Source organism: Lactuca sativa, chromosome 1, assembly GCF_002870075.4.
Source record: "Lactuca sativa cultivar Salinas chromosome 1, Lsat_Salinas_v11, whole genome shotgun sequence".
NCBI lineage: Eukaryota > Viridiplantae > Streptophyta > Magnoliopsida > Asterales > Asteraceae > Lactuca > Lactuca sativa.
Genome location: NC_056623.2, coordinates 170254867 through 170260901, shown reverse-complemented (window position 1 = coordinate 170260901; position 6035 = coordinate 170254867). Strand labels below are relative to the sequence as shown.

Below are 6035 nucleotides of genomic sequence, written 5' to 3'. Positions count from 1 at the left end.
ACGGTCAAACGTTGAGATAAATTATTTAGCAACCAATTGATCAAAACATCCACATACAAGGAATTAGCATCAAGTTGCAAGTTTTAGAAGGCTAGAAATTAGTCTAAGTCCATTTGGATGCATCATTTGATGTGATCTTTTTATGCTGCTGAAAAACAAAATCACCAACAAGACTGAATATGACGGTTCAGCATGTTAAACACACAAACCAAAAAAAAATTTGCAAGTATCTTATTCCATGTTACATTAATTTCAAGATGCAAGAGATAATTGTTGACTTGCACTTTTTAAAAGAATTCTTGGAATTACAAGAAGACTGGAGCCATTCGGAAGAGAGGAGCCCCGCTTTCTCCATACCCAACACCAACCATCTTCTTCACCCACCTTATACCTCCAGGACTTTCGCTGGAATCCAACACCCGACACCACCTTATTCCTCCAATAACAGCCACATCTTACAACCCACGAGCTCGAACCTCCACAGAACCCCTCACACCTCTGTGACCCATCACAAGCACCACCCGTGACCACCATCTACACCCCTTACCATATTCACCATCACCTTTAGCCCTCAACAGCCACCACAAACCACCCTTATATCACCGATTTCCACTTCCATAACCACAGGCAACACACCCGACATTACCCATCCTCACCTTATACCTCAGTAGACAACCAATTCTCTCCCAACAGACTTCAGACCCACCAAAATACCTCCTCATCTGTTCTTAATTTAGCAATCACAGAATCACCACCCAAACGAGCCCTTAGATCCTCCTCGACCTCTTTCACCCCTCACCCCATACCATCCTGACCATCACCCTTCTCCTCCACCCTTAACCTCATCACCGAACCACCACAAACCACCCACTACCACCACTGTTAATAGCCTTCAAACACTCAAAAACACCACCATTATCTCCCCTTTATCCCACCTTCGTCACCACTGAATCTACTTCATTTCACTACCGTGACACCAAACCCCACCACCATCCTCTCTACCTTTCTCCCTTGCCTTCATTTGACAACCTTCAACCCATCTTGAACCACCCAAATTTTCGCCATCATCACCATTCACTCACCCACATCAATCTTCACAAAAAAAATACCACCCATAACCACCATTCTTTCTTTATTTAATCCTAAACAGCCCATCAGACTTGCACCGATGAAAATCAAAAAGAGTGGGGAGATAAAGGGGGCTACGATCGAACTAACCAAAAAAAAAGTTGTGATCGAGAATAGAAAGGAAGGGGAGAAACGTGTAATCGAGTGGAGAGAGAGCGAGAAGTACCTACGGTTTGGGGAGGTGTCGATCGGATTTGAAGAAGAAGAAAAGATCGACCTTTCCTTGTTGTTGGGATTCACATGCACACAAGTAGAAGAAGGAGAGCACGCCATCGTCCAGTGACCACCGCACTGAACACGCATGCAGAAAGTGATCCAAGTTGTTCACTACTAGAAATAAGAGTTTTAGAGATGGACGAATCCGTTGCAAATCCATCGCTAAAGATAATTTGCGATGGATCAACCACAAATTTACTCCACTACTAGAAATAAGAGTTTTAGAGATGGACGAATCCGTTGCAAATCCATCGCTAAAGATAATTTGCGATGGATCAACCACAAATTTACTCCACTACTAGAAATAAGAGTTTTAGAGATGGACGAATCCGTTGCAAATCCATCGCTAAAGATAATTTGCGATGGATCAACCACAAATTTACTCCACTACTAGAAATAAGAGTTTTAGAGATGGACGAATCCGTTGCAAATCCATCGCTAAAGATAATTTGCGATGGATCAACCACAAATTTACTCCATAGCGAATTAAGGGTTGGCTAATGACTTAGCAAGGGATTTAGCGACGGCTTAGTTTTCTCTTGCGACTTTAGCGACAGAATAACCGTTGCAAAATGACACTTAATACTGTTATTTCAGGCCTTAGCGACAAAGCCTAATAACAATATTCCGTCGCTAATCCCTTGCTTGCATCTATATCTGGTTTTTTAATCCGTCGCTAATCCCTCTCAAACTTTAGATATGATTTTTTTCGTTCCGTCGCTGATCTGTAGCAAATTTAAGATGTGATTTTTTTTTCTTTTCGTAGCTAATCCCTTGCAAATATATAATATCATATTTTTGTTTGTTTTGAATATAAAACAAAATAATACCAAAAAATCAAATAATTATATAATCCCAAAACAAATATTAACATTTAAATACCAAAAACATCCAATAATTATGCAATCTAAAACAAAACTTTAACAATAAAATACCAAAAGAATCTAACAATCAAAGTTTACCAAAACATCCATAAACATCAAATATCAAAGTTTAACATTGATTGATATTTGATTTCAAAGTAATGTACCATAATTCTAAATTTCCTCTCCTATTTTGCATTTCCGCATACACCTTCGTTGCTTGATATCTTGCATCCAAAAGAAGGATCATAATGGAATTGGATTACAATTCCCATTTAATCCCGCGGAATTAAGAGAACCAATTTCGACTTAGTTTTTCCTGCAATGGAAGGAGACTTGGTTGTTTGATGTCTTCTTGTTTTTTGCTTGATTCAGGGTCTTTAATGGAAGCAATTCTTTTCTGTTGATGAAAAGGAGATTAGTGTCTACTCATTTGAAACCAAATGTAGGACTGGAATGGAATTAAATTTCAATTCCAACTAAAAAGCAAATGATAATAAACATCAAACTGGTCTTGACATGGGCCCTTCTCTGATTTCATGCAACTGCCTTTATCAGCACAAATGCAGTTGACATCAACTAAAATTTTGAGTTACAAATACACCCAACATGTGGTCAGATGGAATGGAATGGACAAACGAAGGGAATAAAAAAAGGTAACGGAATGAATCTTTAAAGTACTCACTTGTCCTAGTTGGCAGCAGATATATTGAACCTTAGACAATGTCTAAAAACATAAAAAGATAAAATAATCAATAAAAAAAGATTTTCCCATAATTTGAAGATAGAGTTACAACATTAAAGAGCAGTCAAACCTTGGTCAACACATAGAGAATTCACTATATATATATATATATATATATATATATATATATATATATATATATATATATATATATATATGAGGTAAATGGTTTAAAAAAATATAAATGATAAAGGGGAAAGAAAGGAAGAAAGTTACCTTATGTTCTATTAAAGGAACTTTAAGAACTTTCTTGTTGACGCCTCTTTTTCTGCATGGAATCAATTATAAGATCGGGCATAAAAAATTAACTACAATCTATTAGAGTATAAATTAACTTACATGTCCCTAACAGCTGATCAAAGGTCTTTTCCATTCTTCCCCAGAGGATGCACACGTTCATCGGCTGAAACAGGTTTAGGATAAATTAAGAGACTACTTATCAAAATTATTCATGGAAATTAAAAAAGAAATAATGGTTGACCGTATGACCTCGGATCTGAAAAGTAAGAGGTCTAGCATTGTTCATTGACGGTTGACTTGCCACCCTAGATATAATTCACAAAATTTTATATGTGAAAATTGCAAGAAATAGCAACATACTTTACTCTTATTATGATTATTATTTTCTTTTTTAATTTTTATGATTATAAAGAAATGAAATAAAAAACCTGTTTTTAATTTCAGCACTCATAGCCATAAAAGCTTCTTCCACATTGGTGGAACTTTTAGCACTTGTTTCAAGGATTGGAATCCCAATCTCATCAGCAAATGCCTACACAGTTAACTCTTTTTAGTATTTTCATTCACTTTAACTATTTAAAAATAATTAACATTATTTATTACCATAACTTTCACATTTGTTGATGTTTAGCCTCAATTTTCACATCTTTAATATCTATCTCCCCACATACTTCCTGTGTTCATACACAACCTACATTTAAAACATGAATATAAGATGTTAGATAGATTTTGTGACACGGCCTTATTGGCCCTGTCTCCTTTCTCTCTGTCATCACTACCCTTGTTGCAAATATCACAATTCATTTTTTATTTACAATCATTAACAATGACAAGGGCAATCATGTCATTTGCATAAAAGATTGTAACTTTTGTCAAATTGACATCAGTCTCGATCCTTGTCTAATACATGTCAAACACAGTATACAGTGTACCTGTCTCAACAAGTTCACCAACAAAAATCTTTGTTATCCCGGATATGACAATAGTCATTGGCATTGAAATCTTGGCACTTCCAGTAATGATGGCTAATAACTACATAAAGAAGGATTATTAGGCTTCATGTGTTCATACTCATTTTTCAATTAGAGAGAAAAAGAGAAATACCCTTTTCATGTTTAATTTCTAAAATACAGATCTTCTAAAAGATTCATACCTACTCATGTGTTCCTTAGTGAACTGTGATAATATTGACCTGGAACATGTATATAAAAACATATATTATTATTTCTGATGTTAAAAGTGACTTTGAAGGAAATATATGTAAACTTACTGCATTTTGGCCATTTTGTCGGGGTCTCTTGTAGATGGGAATTTTCCAAGTTAAACATCCATGTTTTCCTCTTCTTACTCATCGTCATCTTCTTTGTTCTTTTGATTGGTTGGGATGGCTGCTGAAGTTGAGGTGAACCCGACTCTTGATTTTGGTTTGTTTAAAGGATGAATACTGTTTTCCAAATCATCTCTTTGGGAGTTGATATTTGGTTTTGATGATAGAGTTTGAGCCACAATCTCATCATGAGTGTCAGGGGAATCAGCCAGGGATTCATCTAATTCCTCAAATGCTACTTCAAAAGGATCTTTTGATTGCTTCATGAAACCTTGTAGAACAACTGTTACAAATGGTATCCTTCAAGATTTAGCGACTGAGTTGCTTTTGTAACCATTGAATGACAATATGCTTGAGAAAACAAATGAAATTTGAAAAATCTTGAATAAAGAGGTGCTTTCTGTGTTTAATTTTAGCATTAAAACAACAATGTAAGGAAAAATTTAGGCAAAAACATTTTGTTTTTGCAATCAGAGATGTGTCTGTAATACTAACAGTCAAGATTCGTAGCTGCAAAATCATTTTAGTTAGATTTAAGTAATGTGAAAGTACTGACCAAATATATAACCGAGAACTCCTTGCTTTTGTTCCCTATCGAAAACGATGAAACCTACAATGACGATTGATAAAGTTTCCACCGGCTCTCTTTATCCTCACTCGCGACCTAAAATCCAAAAACCTAAAATATGCATTGACAATTAAGTGTGATCAAACTATGTATTAAAGTACATATGCATGTAAAAAGAATTTTTATTCATCATCATGATAATCAAGAAACAAAAACTCACTACAGTTGGAAGAAAAGAGAGAAATCAATCTCAATCATAGATACAGACAACTAGTCACAAAAGATGATGCCAAATCCAAATCCAAATCACAAACTCGATGTAACTGAACAAACAAACTCGGAAATAGCAAATCAAAATTCTACCTCACTCTGTACATAAGAGTATCATAATTCATCAGCAACACCACGAACTCACGATGAGCGAAAACTAGAAGAGAAAGCCCTTCCAGCTCTGGCAGCGACTAGGGATGCCAACAAATTAGGAATAACAAAACTGAAAATCGAATGGAATGTTTATAAGAAACGAAGTTACAAAATTACAATCCTTGATGACACAAGCAAATATCTAATCATATAAAGTGTTAGGCTATATAACACTATTATTTTAATCAATAGAATTAAGACTTCAATTGACAGGGGATAGACTTTTACTCTTTCAGGGAGTGACACCTTCTTCTATGACACCTAAATTATACTCATAGCAATTTCATCCAAAATTACATCAAATTTATTCAAATTTCATCAATTGTAACATCAATTCACAGCTAGTACTATCATCTAACACATATAACACATAACAATGGCCTAAAATTATGCAATTCATCCACAAAAGTTCAAATTTACCTCAAAGTTAATCGAATTTGTAAGAATAAGTGCTTGAATGACCACCATAGTTTTCTAGCAACCAACAGATCAAAAGGCGTTGGCAGGAAACCACGAGTCAACGAG

The 6035-nt window shown here is 35.3% G+C and overlaps 1 pseudogene; it reads right to left on the bottom strand.

Annotated features, from left to right (window-relative positions):
- Positions 1-2496: 2496 nt before the first annotated feature.
- Positions 2497-4785, bottom strand: LOC111915519 (transcription initiation factor TFIID subunit 11-like; annotated as a pseudogene).
- Positions 4786-6035: the final 1250 nt, after the last annotated feature.